This window comes from Peromyscus leucopus, chromosome 3, assembly GCF_004664715.2.
Source record: "Peromyscus leucopus breed LL Stock chromosome 3, UCI_PerLeu_2.1, whole genome shotgun sequence".
Taxonomy (NCBI): domain Eukaryota; kingdom Metazoa; phylum Chordata; class Mammalia; order Rodentia; family Cricetidae; genus Peromyscus; species Peromyscus leucopus.
In genome coordinates, this window is record NC_051065.1 from 34,202,605 (window position 1) to 34,216,500 (window position 13,896).

Below are 13,896 nucleotides of genomic sequence, written 5' to 3' on the forward strand. Positions count from 1 at the left end.
GAAAATGTCTATGATTTTAATTATTTAAATGAAAACTTCTTCCCCAGATTTTGTTTATTTCTGGGGATTCTTAGATGGCTTGATGTAGATGTGCCCTGAATACCATCATGAAGATGTGAACTGAAAAACCAAAGAAAGACAGAGAGAAGAAGCTGCACTCATTTCCTCTACTATAATGGTGAGCTTCCTTCTCTGAAGTCATTTTCCTGATTCCATTAGTGTCAAAATCTCTTGATGAAATCATCTATACTGCTATCTACAGTTACTGTCCTACCAATGTCTCTTAAACCTAATCTGAGAGGACCTCCACCTGTCATACCCAACTCAAGCTGTTCTTGATGAGGATAATGTCTACATGGGTAAACCCAGAACCACACCTTCCTCATACACTAAATAGCATTTGATGAAGAACATGGAAGTCTTTCCTTGACTGACTTCCCTACACAGCACTGTTCTGCATTTCCTCTCTTCCCTACTGTTACTCAGACTGTTCCTTTTCAGTTAGTGACAGCAGAAACTTAGCTGTATCACTCTGTCCTTAGTCATGGAAAAAATATATGTAGTTTTTGCTAAGACCTAGAAACTTCGCTAGATTGTTTGAGCAGATGATCAATATAGTTAAGATGCATATTGAATTATTTGCTCCTGTTATCATTAAGTCAGTTGCTGTTACAGCATTTCTTTCATTAGCCCTGCCAGCATAGCACAGCTTTGTAATCATCACCTCTGCTTTGGATCAATCAGTTAGCACCATCCTGCTCATCTCTCTTAACCAACCTTCTGCCATAATACTTCAGCCAGCCCACTGGCATAACACTTTCAGCCAGCCTACTGCCATAACATGGCAGATAAAAGATTTATCCAGGAATTGTAGCTGTATGCTTTTATAAAAGTCATTCACAAATCTGCATAAAACAAGTTTGTGTTGACCTACATACAATGAGAAGAGGAGAAAGAGACAAGCAGAAAACTAGAAAAAAAGAGAGACAATGATTCTGTCTTCCCCTTAATATTTCTAAGTCTATGGAGAAGGTGAAAATAAAAATAGTCAGTCATAGCAAAAATCATTAAATGAAATTATTTTGTTCTCTTGGCCAGATGAGCAAAATAACAGTAACAAGACAAATCCAGGGGCAATGAAAATGGTAGATAAGAACTTATACTTCTTCTAATTTTAATTCTTGTTCTCATTGTTATGTAACATTGCATCCACCAGACCCAAATCCTCCCAAGTCCTACCTGAGCATCAATATTAGTTAACAACCCAAAATGTCATTTCCTGGTGACATATGTACCAAAGCTGTTTTGGACTTGGAAGTTTATATTTTGGTAATTTTCAGTTTTGTATTGTTTTCTACTTAATAAGTCTTAACAGGCAACCATGCAGATTTTACTACATCTAGGTCATTAGCTCATAATTTTCCCTATGAAATTATCCAAAGCATACATGGATTTAATATATGCTACCTATACATCTCATGATCACATTATAATTATACTCTAAGTATTTTATTTATTTCATGATGAATGATTATATATACTTTTCTCTCTCTCTCTCTCTCTTCTCTCTCTCTCTCTCTCTCTCTGTGTGTGTGTGTGTATATGTGTGTGTGTGTGTGTGTGTGTGTGTGTGTGATGCATGTTCATGTATGTGTGCTGATCCATTTGCCTATAGACACACAGACGCTAGAGGAGGATGTCAAAAGTTCTGGCTTATCACTCTCCTACTCTTTCACTGAAGACAGGGTCTCTCACTGAACCTAGAACTAATTGGGATGGAAGCCAGTCACACGGATCCTCCTATTTGCATAGGACTGGGGTTACAGGTTCATTCCAGTAATGTCTGACTTTTTGTACAACTGGGATTTGAACTCAGTTCCTCATGCTGACACAGCAAGTGCTCTTGTCTACTGAGCCATCTTGACAGCCTCATGAAAAGAATTACTTGTTTGTAATGGGCACTAATTATTAAATAATATCATGGGCAGCATTTTTTAAACTTCTATTCCCATGTTATTTCATGATTATTAAAAATGATCATGTGATCATTGGTACTTGATTATCAGAACGGGAACAGAATAGTCAGAATTACCTCAATTTCACCAACTAGTCCAGGAACAATCTTATAAGAATCTTATAAGTTGAACTGTTTTGAAGAGAAAAGGGGGTAATAAAAAAATAGAGTGTTTACTTAAAGTTTTAGATTACACCTAAGGCTTGTTTGTTGACCTTAAGCATCTACAGAATTAAGTGTTTGAAGGGGGAATGTAAAAGCACTTCTGTTTTCATCATTAATATTAAATACTACTTGTATGTAGGATATGAAAAGCCAAAGTTGGTGAGGTGGTTCAGTAAGTAAGAAAACTTGTTGCCAAGCATGAAGACCAGAAATCAGACCCAGAGAAAACTGATTTTCAAAATGTCCTCTGATCTCCAACATGGCATGTGTGGGTGAGCTTGCACACACACATACGACTAAATAAATACTGTTTTGAAGTTATTTCTTCTTTGTTTCAGAAGCATTGTAAGAAGCATCAACTATGTAACATCATTTTAAGTTTATGGACCACTATAATTAAGCTTGTGCAATAAAATTGTTTCTTTTTTTAATTTATGTCATAATGATTTTCTAGACAGAGCAGTAGTCCTTCATTCATGGCAAGTCCTTCTGAGGCCAAGTCTCATCTGTTCCTTGTTACTCCAGATCCCTCAATGGGCAGTTTACTTGACTTTGGATGTACAGGGAACTGATGTGGCACTTTGCAGATGCAAAAGAGAAATGATTGAGTCTTATATTGCCATTAGTAATACAGAATTTCCTGCTCTTAGTGCACAATTACTTAAACTTATCTATTTAAAAATGCCTATCTACTTTGAAGGTAGAATCAAAACTGAATTTGATTTTCCCAGAATCATGACTTCTAGGTCTCTTACTTTTTTTATATTTTTGATTCAACTAATCATGTTTCTTTTCCCTTTTCCCTGCTTTTTTTGGCCATGCATTTGTACAGATCAGATGTATGTGTGTGTGTGTGTGTGTGTGTGTGTGTGTGTGTGTGTGTGTGTGTATAATAATTTGCAATTTTAGGTCATAAAATAATATTTCATAAAACATGACACAATAAAGGAATTGCTAAGTCAATAACCTACTCTTGTCAGATTTATTTGATTGAAGTATGTAAGATTATTCTGGAATTTGAGGTTCTGGAGCCTAAGTTAATTCCTTATTAAAAAATAGTGTTAGACTACAAAAATACAGTGATTTTTTTCTAATAAATGCAACACACATTGTTATAATTATTTCACTTATTTATTTATGTATACATTTACAGACTGCTTTTCAAAAGTTGCTGAAGTTCCGCCACAGCTTGGGTTCAAGTCATGAAATGGGGAAGGGGCAGCGGCAGAAGAAGGATTTTCTGATCACCAGATGAGTTTCACACAAGTGGCTAGCCCTGAATAGCTCAAGCGGTCCTTATTTACATTACATGTTTTTCTCACCCTCCAGGAATAACCTCCAAAAAAATATATAAATATGTTTTTTCCCAAATTTTACATCCAAACAACCTTTAAGCAAAACATCTTGTTAGCTTGGCTAAATATTGAGCCAGGCACATTCTGGATAAGAAACCCAAGAAGCATCAGTTCTCAAAGAATTTTAAGGAAAAATATTGGAAAAAAAAGAATGGGGTTTCTGGGAATGATCACATCTGTCCCATGTATGACTGACAAAGTAACCCCCCACCAAAAAAATGCCAAGAGAATCATCAATATTATCAGAGAGAAGAGAGTTGCAAACTGCAAACTCTCAGCAGTATTCTGTTCTATTCCCAGGTCCACTGGTCTTTGCCGAGTGAGAGACCATCTCCACGAGTCTTGCATCTCAGAGACCCCTTGGACAAGCATATATGCATATATATATATATATATATATATATATATATAAACACACACACACACACACACACACACATATATATATATATATGATTATTTAAAACTAGGCCACATGATTCCCAACAAAAAGTGTTCAAAACAGTTTAAAAGGCAAGATCTGATATTGCTATCAAAATACAATTATATAAACTGATTATCTAACTCCCATTCAACCATTGAAATAATTGACTTGATTGCACACACTTCTCATCTGTGGGGTATAACTTTATGATACACTTCATGGCTGAAAGAAAGTTTTAGTGTAAGATTGTTAGAACATCATAAGAGTGCAGAGAAACAACGACCTTCCTCACTGTTCAGTGAGGGCAGCACATGGTGCTCATTCTTTGAAGGAGCCAAAAAAATTGCACTCTGCATAAACCTAAAAATTGGCATATAGTTTGCCCCAAGTAATTTTGGGCAATGATTTCTAGACTGAGATCCACAGTAGCAATCCTATACATACAGTATTATCTATAATTATCTATAAGGAAAAATATTTGATGGTCATTTTTATTACCAGGGAAATATGTCAATGTTGTATTGCTCATTTTTGAATTATCTAAATCTATGATGTGATCACATATGAAGCAGATAATGAATGTTTGCACATATTCACATTTACAAATGAAGCCAATCATACATATACATGTGCTTGGGTAGCAGGCTCGCAACTAGCTGAGATTTTAACATGAGTGAGTTTCTCTTTCATTCTTATTTGTTATATTTCTTCATTGGTCAGTAAAAGAAGCCTGACAAATGCATAGACAATATGAAAAAAGCACAAATATGGTTGATTATTGCATAGCATGCATTCTGACCATCTGAGTACTGGCCACCCTGAGTACTGCACATATTCTTTGTTTCTTTTCGCTAAAATTAAATGTAGTAGAGCCTTGGCTATTGGAAAATATTGGTGAGAAGTATGGTAGGGTAGAGATTTTAATAAATTTTCTCTATAGTTTTCCATAATGGTGCATTTGTATGTGAATCGTTTGTCATTTACTATCCTAGTACCCAGAGATTATCTAAAAGATAGGGTGTACCCAGAGGTTCTTTCAACGCTGCTGAGTATATTACAGTTCTGCTTTTACATTTGAAGCTTAAAGAATCTTTGATTTATGGTTTGGCATTTTTGCTTTATGAGGTACTCCCACATGTAAAACCAGCTTTACTCCTGCACTCCCGAGTACGTGTACAAAGGCCTCAGTTACTCACACCCCATAAGGCTGCCATCCTCTTAGAGCACTTTGCTCAAGACCCTGGAATCCTCCAACTCCAAACTTTTCTGTAAGTGGTCATTTCAGAAAATGGCATCAGGCTTTCCCAGTTTGCTGTTTCTTCATGTCTTGCTTAACAAAATGGGCTGTGTGGCTAATTTGGAGTTAATCTTTTTGGTACTTAGTGTCAACATATGACTCATAGGTGGCTTGGTTCTGAAATAAGGTGTGCTGCACTATATGGAAGGGCTATTTTGAAAGGTTATATGCATGACATCCTAACAATAGACAGGAAAAAAGAGTCATGTGCCTTGACATAAAAAGAAAAAATAACATTTGCTAAGATACAAAAGAAGGTACAATTATATTAGTGATAATACATCTTAGCTGAAAGACATACCAATAAATGTTTTCAATTACACAAAATTCTTCCATCTGGTATACTTTTGGCAAGAAAATAAATACTAAGGTGGAAAAGTGAATCTAATTTTACCAAGTTAATAATAATAATAATAAAGTAGAAGTGAAAACTCTTCTTGCATCCTCATGTTTTTGCAATAACATACAGCTGGGTTCTATCTTTTATTGTGTATATTATTTAAGAGTTCTGTTTCTTTAAACTTTGATCATGTTGTACTCTGACATATGGTTCTATTTGGCACTTGAAATACAAAGTATATAAAGGTCAGGAGAACAGTAATACCTCTCTCTAATAAAAAGAATGTGTATCTCCTTTAAGTATACACGCACAGTGCTTAGGCTCAATTTAATTATTATTCCTTTTGTCTTAATAAGTGTCTGTCATTAAGGTATAAAGTAGCTAATATATAACTAACCAATAACCTAAAACTTACTCTAATACTTAGTCTCACTTTCAGTTCTTAGTCTTAACCTTATTACAACCTATTTTATATTTGTGTACATATATGCAAATACATACTTTGGAAGTTGAATAATTGATTCTCAGTTTGGTGTTGTTTGGGGAGGATCAGATGGTGTGGCCTTGCTGAAGGAGTTATGTCACTGGCAGCAAGCTCTGATGTTTCAAAAGCTACATGCCATTCCCCATTTTGTCCTTTTGCTTACTCTTTGCAATTCAGGAGGTGAGTCCTTGACTCTCACCTTCTGGTTCCAGTTTGGATGCCTGTCTGCTGCCACACTTCCCTGCCACAACAATGATGGGTTCTGATCCATCTGGAATAGTAAGCATCTAAATAAACTGCCATCTATGAGTTGCCTTGGTCATGGTGCTTCATCAAATAATAGAAATGTAACTTAAAAAATGAAAAATTTTATAAATTTAACTTACATATGTATATGCATGGTAATACCACTTATAAAGCAGTATGAGTAAAGGTTACAGTTCTGGTGTTTGTTCTAATTAGATAATGATTGTAAGACCCTTTTGTACATACATGTAGATGAACAGTCTTATTAAATAAGAAACACAAAGCCAATTGCAGTTAAAAGCCCAAGAGGTCAGAGCTGAGCTTACCCTTCACTGCTGCTGTTGTCCTTCCTCTCAGAAAGAGTGCTACTTCCTGTGTATCTGTCTTTTTATAGACTTTCTGTTCTGCCTTCTCATTGGTTGTAAACCCAACCACATGACCTCCTCGTCATTACCCATCTATACAGACCTCCAGGTCTTTTATGGTTGGTATTGAGATTAAAGGTGTGTGTCTCCATGCTGGTGGTATCCTTGAACACACAGAGATCTGCCTGTCATGTGATCTGGATTAAGGGTGTGTGCTATCACTGCCAGACTTCTGCTATGGCTTGCTATCAGCTCTGACCCCCAGGCAACTTTATTTGTTAACATACAAATAAAATCACATTTCAGTACAAATAAAATATCACCATATTTCTCCTTTTCTATTTTAATAAAAAGGAAAAAGGTTATAACTAATATAAGAAAAACTATATACAAAATTACAATAACTATATACCACATATACAAGCAATAACTACCTAAACAATGTCTAGTCCATTTGTATTTGACATATTCAGAGAAAATAATTCCATTATCTATCTTATTTTGATAAGTCCAAAATGTACCTGATTCACTTTCTATCCTAACTAATCATCAACTATAACTAACTAATCTTCAACTCCCTCAGAGACCCAAGAAAGAAATAATATTACCTAATAAAAAATAAAAATAGGAAGTGCATGCAAGCAGCTTCAAAAAAAAAAAAATGTGAGTTGACAGAAACAGCCAGCTGCCTGGACAGTCACCTAAGATTTCTCCGCAGTTTTGGGGCATCATCTTCAGCCTATAGGCTTAGTGTATCTGACAGACTCATTTGTGAACTAGGATGTACACAAGGTCAACAGTTTGATCTCACATATGGTGAGAGTAGTCCATGTGTCAGAAACACCTGAATTCCATTAGAGTCATGTCATGATTCAGGATTTTAAATTCTGGAAATTGTTGATGTTTTTTTTTAATTCAGCTGTCTATTCTTCTTGGCTGTGTGTGTGTGGCTTCATCTCAGCATTCCATTCTTCTTCACATCCCTCTATCAAATGCCAGTCTACTATTGAGAGATGTGAGCTTAGTTACTCTTCAAGAACAACTGTTTCAGCTGCTGTTCCACTGCACATCAGAAGCCATCGGTCCATTGCCTGTTCAGCTGCCTTCAAAGAAAATGGCACTGTACCTTTTCTGGATTGCGAAGGCCACTTCAGGGATGGTGCCATATTGTCCTGGCCTCAGAAGATGCCTTTTAATAAAGCCACAACCACATTTGTTTTGGCAAGAATCAGTAGTCCATTGTTTCATGTCCTGTCTGTCTATTTTGTCAGCAGTTGATTCAAGGATACTTTGTTGTCCAGTGGCTAACTTTTGCCACAATGAAAGTTAACTCCATATGCAGTTTTTTCAATGCCCATATTTTCTCTGAAGTAGATTGATACTGCCAGGAGCCGACATGTCTCATAGTCATAACAAAAAAAGAAAAATTTTCTGAGTTATTAAAACATTTTAAATGTCATATTCTGTAGATCTCTGAAGGGTTTGAAGATGATCTGTCTATATAAAATATATCTGTTCAATCTTGAAAACATACCTAATATGACTACAAGTTCTATTGTAATGTCTAACTACTAACTTTCATTTCTTTTTATCCTAATAGTTGGTAATAATAACATTCAAAAATCAGCAAATTGCATTACATTGTTAAATGAATGGTGTAAGTACAATTAGAAATATACACATAGCATTTTCTAACAATATCACTTTATATATATATATATATATATATATATATATATATATATATATATATATAGTTAATTTTGTCTTTGATCATTTATAGAAGTTTGCCAAAATATTTTCTTTATGGTTTCTCCTGAATTTTCTGTTCTCTCTATCTCAGCTGTTTCATCATCCCGAGCAGGCTGATTTGTTCGTAATACCAGCTTTAAGCAAGTAGCTCCAGCTGAGAGTAACCACTTGTAGCTACTGTCAGTAGGGCCTAGAGGCTAGGCCGAGCTAGGTCCGAGCTAGGGAGTCGGGCCACCACTGCGGGAAACCAGACCCGCCGCCAAGTCAAGCCAAGCAGTTTTTAATGAATTTGCACCACGTTGGGCACCAAATATAGATGAATGATCTTTTTAAATAAGAAACACAGAGCCATTGCAGAGTTAAAAGCCCGAGGTCAGAGCTGAGCTTACCCTTCGCTGCTGCTGTTGTCCTTCTTCTCAGAAAGAGCGCTACTTCCTGTGTATCTGTCTTTTTATGACTTTCTGTTCTACCTTCTTATTTGTTGTAAACCCAACCACATGACCTCCTCATCACCGCCCATTTATACAGACCTCCAGGTCTTCTATGGTTGGTATTGAGATTAAAGGTGTGTGTCTCCATGCTGGTGGTATCAGCTCTGACCCCCAGGCAACTTTATTTATTAACATACAAATGAAATCACATTTCAGTACAAATAAAATATCACCATACATACATGCTTATTTTTGTGGGGAAGACAAGAGGGCATGTACCACAGAGTTTATGTGGACACCAGAGAAGCACTTTTGGGAGTTGGCTCTCTCCTCTCACCTTGGGGAGTTTCTGAGATCAAATTCAGACCCTCCAGTTTGACAGTAAGTGTTCTTGCCCATTGAGCCACTTCTCCAGGCCCCTTATAAAAATTTAAAGAGAAAAAATGAAGTACTGGTCAATGAGAGAAGTAAATGAAACAAACTCCTATCCCAATACCTGCACCAAAAGGCCATCCACTGGATACACATGATACCACAAATAAACATGCAGAGCATTGTCCTAAGTGAAATAATCTAACTACAGAAAGAAAATGATGCATCATCTCACTCACAGAATTCAACCAAATTCACAGAAGCAGAGATGGATGATGCTTCCTACAAAGTTGGGGTTGGGATGACAATAAAGGAAATAATTTGGCCAAAATGTATGGAATAAACACATTCTGAATGTCTATGTTTAGAAGGCTATTATATCTAATATATTATATTGCATTGAAATTTGATGTGAGAGTATATTTTAAGTAGCTTCACCATGAAATAAAAAAAAGGCAGCCATTTGAGGTGATGGGTAGGCTATCAGACTGATTATGAGAATATACATATGTAAATACATCTTATTGCACAACATTGTTTCATATAATTTTGGCATATAAAACTCCAACCAGGGCTGGAGAGATGGCTCAGAGGTTAAGAGCACTGGCTGCCCTTCCAGAGGTCCTGAGTTCAATTCCCAGCAACCACATGGTGGCTCACAACCATCTGTAATGAGAACTGGTGCCCTCTTCTGGCCTGCAGGCATACATGCAGGCAGAACATTGTATAAATAATAAATAAAAAATCTTAAAAAAACAAAAAAAAAAAACCCTCCAACCAAGCAGGAAAATACTAAAATAAAATAATGGATAATACATAGACATAAGTCATTGGGTACTTTCTCATTCATGAAATCTCTCACCACAATTGACAGTCTGTTCCTGAACTGTACTATTTCTTTGATTTGATGTTTTCTTGCTATTTTGAAAAAAAAATACATATATAACATTCCAAGTAGGAAATGGCACTTGTTTCCCAAAATAATGTTGCAATTTTCACTTTATTTTCACATATACATCATTGTGTAATCTTATGAAGCAAATGTTTGATATATCTAGAGAATCAGTTAGTTTAGGAAAACATCCTTCTTAAGATCATTGTTATCAAAACTGTCTAAAAGGTTAATCAGAAGTGGAAAGATCTACTTCTAATCTGGATCTTTGAGATAGGAAGATACACCATTCATCTATATCTTTAATCCAGATCTAATCTAGGCCACACCTTCTCCTGGAAACCTATATAAGGATATGGAAGAAGGAAACGTTTTCTCTTTGCCTGTTTGTTCTTGCCTTGCTAGCAATTCCATTCCTTCACTGACATTACAGCCTTTGGAGTCTTGGGATTCCAGAGTACACTGAAGACCAGCTGGGACATCCAGCCTTGTGGACTGAGCAACAACTGTATTCTTGGACTTCGCATTCATAGCCAGCCATTATTGGATTAGCTTGACCACAGTCTTTAACACATTCCAATAAGTCTCCTTTATATATAGATTTACATACATAGTAAATCTATATACCTACATATGTAGATATAGAAATTTATATGCATATATAGATATAGATACAGATATTTATTTTAAATTCTGTTACTCTAGAAAACCTGAATATATAACCTACAAAGATGAAAACTAGCAGAATGCAAAGTGCATGTGTATATCACTCATCTTCTATTGTAACTTCCTCCTCATATCAAGCATTTGGAAGGGTTAGTGACAGAGAAGGAATGAGGATGGATTTTGTAAGCACATTTGCTATTTTGAAATATAATAGGAAAAAAACAGTATGTGTCCCTCTACCCCCTGACTTAATGGTCCTGATTCGCGTCTGTCCTTGGTTTGATGCAGTGCACACACATGCAGGCACTGTTCCTTTCTTTGTGATGTCCTGGTTGTCTCACTAGATGTGCCCGCTTGTGCTCTGCTGTGAAACTTCGGGAAGTTTGGTTTTGGTTGTGAGCCTAGCCTTTAACGCTGAGCCTTCTCAGACCATTGAAAAAGATGGCTGTCTACCAAGTATAATTTTCCAGATCTGGGAAAGACTTTGGCCAGTGAAACTCCTTAGTCTTGCTGATGGGGTGGGGCTTCACTGAGGACTGTGGAAGGACTATCACACTCGGAGACACTGGGGAGGGGAGAGGCTTACTTCCTGCTCAGCTCATAGTTGGCACGCTCTAGAAAAATATCTTGTGGACAGACAATAAAGTTTTCTTTGAACAAAATTACCTAATTTTTCCATATTGATGTCACACCTACCCACATCACAGACTCAGGTCAGCTTCCCCACCCCCTGCTTTTCCAGCAGCATGCAACTTTAACCCTTTTTCCTATTTATTGACAACTTCTTAACCTTGAAATTTCTTCAAAATTAACTATCGAAGCTCAGACAATATTTTGGAAAAGATTGACAGGTTTACTAAAATATAACCCCAAATAAATGAATAATTTACAACAACAACAACAAACATAAGCAGTAAACTTTAAAAATGATGTATAACTAAGTTACTAGCTATCACTGTTGCACAAACGTGTCTCATAGAACTGTACACAACAAAAGCAAATGAAAGTGCAAAATGACAAGGTAGCACTTAAGAAAATAAAAATTTGGGGGTCTAATATATATACGCTAATAAAAATAATAGGTTTGACTCATAATTTATTATAAAATGTCTTCATTTGTCAAGTGGCTAAATGCATGAAGAACTTTTCATAATGAATAAGTAAAACTGTGGGAAGAAATAGCCATTCACAGTGTGTCAGAAGTGTGAATTAATGTGATCTTTCTGTATGGCTTTTTGACACCATGCACCAAAATGTACAAAGTATGTTTGCACATTTGGTCACAGTAATATCACAGCTGGGGATTCGCCTGTGGAATATGTTTTAAAGTGGCAAATTCTCAACAAGGAGCTTGAAGTAGCTTATTCTAGCATACTACAAAGAAAAAGAATTATCCAATGTATTAAAATTGGGGCACTGGTTAAAAAGAATACTACAATGATAGAATTTCCATCTTGTTTAAAAGTAAAAGGATATTTTGCATTGTGTAGATAAAAGTTTTTGAGCATGTTTTAAAATGTAGTAATAGCAATACCCAAAATAGTATGAATAACCTTTCTGTGTGATATAGTGGCCATTGTGTTTACTTCCTGAGCGCATGATACATTCTGCATGCTTTGTCTCTTTCAAATAAGTAATCACCTTCTGTCGCCTCGGGCAATCTGTTATCCTTGGCCCGCAATTGACTGCTCTGCAATTTGTTATTGTGAGTCTAGCTACAAATGAGAATTATATTATGAGGCCCATTTGTGCTTTGTTTTTGTTTTAAATTCTTTATTTGCCATCTCATAAACATTTTTGCATAAAAACCAATCTGAATAAAATAACACACACATTACACATTGATTAATCTCCTTTGCTTAGTTTTTTTTGATAAAGCTAATCACATACTTATTACAAATCATGATAGAGGGAAAGAGAGAGGTGGTCTTCTCTATTGTCCCACCAAACTGACCCATAAATTTCGATGAATGGCAGTGTTTGATTTCAACCCCAATGACTTTAAAAGCATAATTCATCCCCTTCACCAGATTTATCAGCATTCACACCAAAAGCTTATCTCAGAACTTCCTTCGGTTCAGAATCTGGGAGCAATTTGAATGTGTCTTTCTGGCTGAGGGCCTCGTAGGAGGGGGCAGTCCAGCTGTTATTTACAGATTCACCTAAATCTGGAGCAACTGCCTCCAAGCTCATTTCTGAAGTTGATCTTCTGGGCACTGGCTTGGGCCTCAGATTTCTTCTGATATGCTTGCCCTGAAACATTTCTTAAGTGGGTGACTCTTCTCAGAAAGAGGGATCTTGGAGTATAATGAAAATTGAAGCTACAAAATTTCTAAGTCTGCTCTGAGCAGTGGCGTGTCCCATCACTCCTTCCATTATTGGGCTGCACACAGCTACTACTCTTAAGTCGTGGGAATTAATTTCAATATCTTGAAGGATGTAATGTAAAATAATTTCAGGACACATTCTGAAAATACATCATTCTAAGGTCAATACCACTAAATTGGCCTTTTTAAACTTTGATATGTCATAATTCATAGCTCCAGACAAGTACAGGGTATAATATAGGAAAATAACATTTATTGTAACACTATTGGTTAATCAATATTATCAGAGATTTACCCTTAACAAGTAGTTTTCATTATATAAAGGATAGCCTTCTGGGACTGCAGAGTTCAGCAGTTAAGATCCAGCCCTGAATCCTAAATAGGACATACACACACCCTTCCTAAGGCTCGGGGACCTTCCAGGAACAGGGGCAAAAGATTTTAAGAGCTAGAGGTGGTAGATACCTTCAGAAAAATGGTGTTTTCCAGCCACAGTTTCATATATGAACTTATAATGACTATGATATCATGCACAAGATGTATGCAAATTCAAGTCAGACAAAACCCCAGATGGATGCGGGAGGTAGGCACAAAATTTTCACCACTAGTGGAGAAGCTATTGGTATTTGATAGCTACTGGAAGAGAGAGAAAGAGTCAGTTGTCTTTAATGTTGCGGCCCTGGGTAGGACAAATATACTCTAGAACAGGCTCCAACCCAACAGTACCTGGTCAACACTTACTGAACTCCATGGAGTGAGGGTAGAG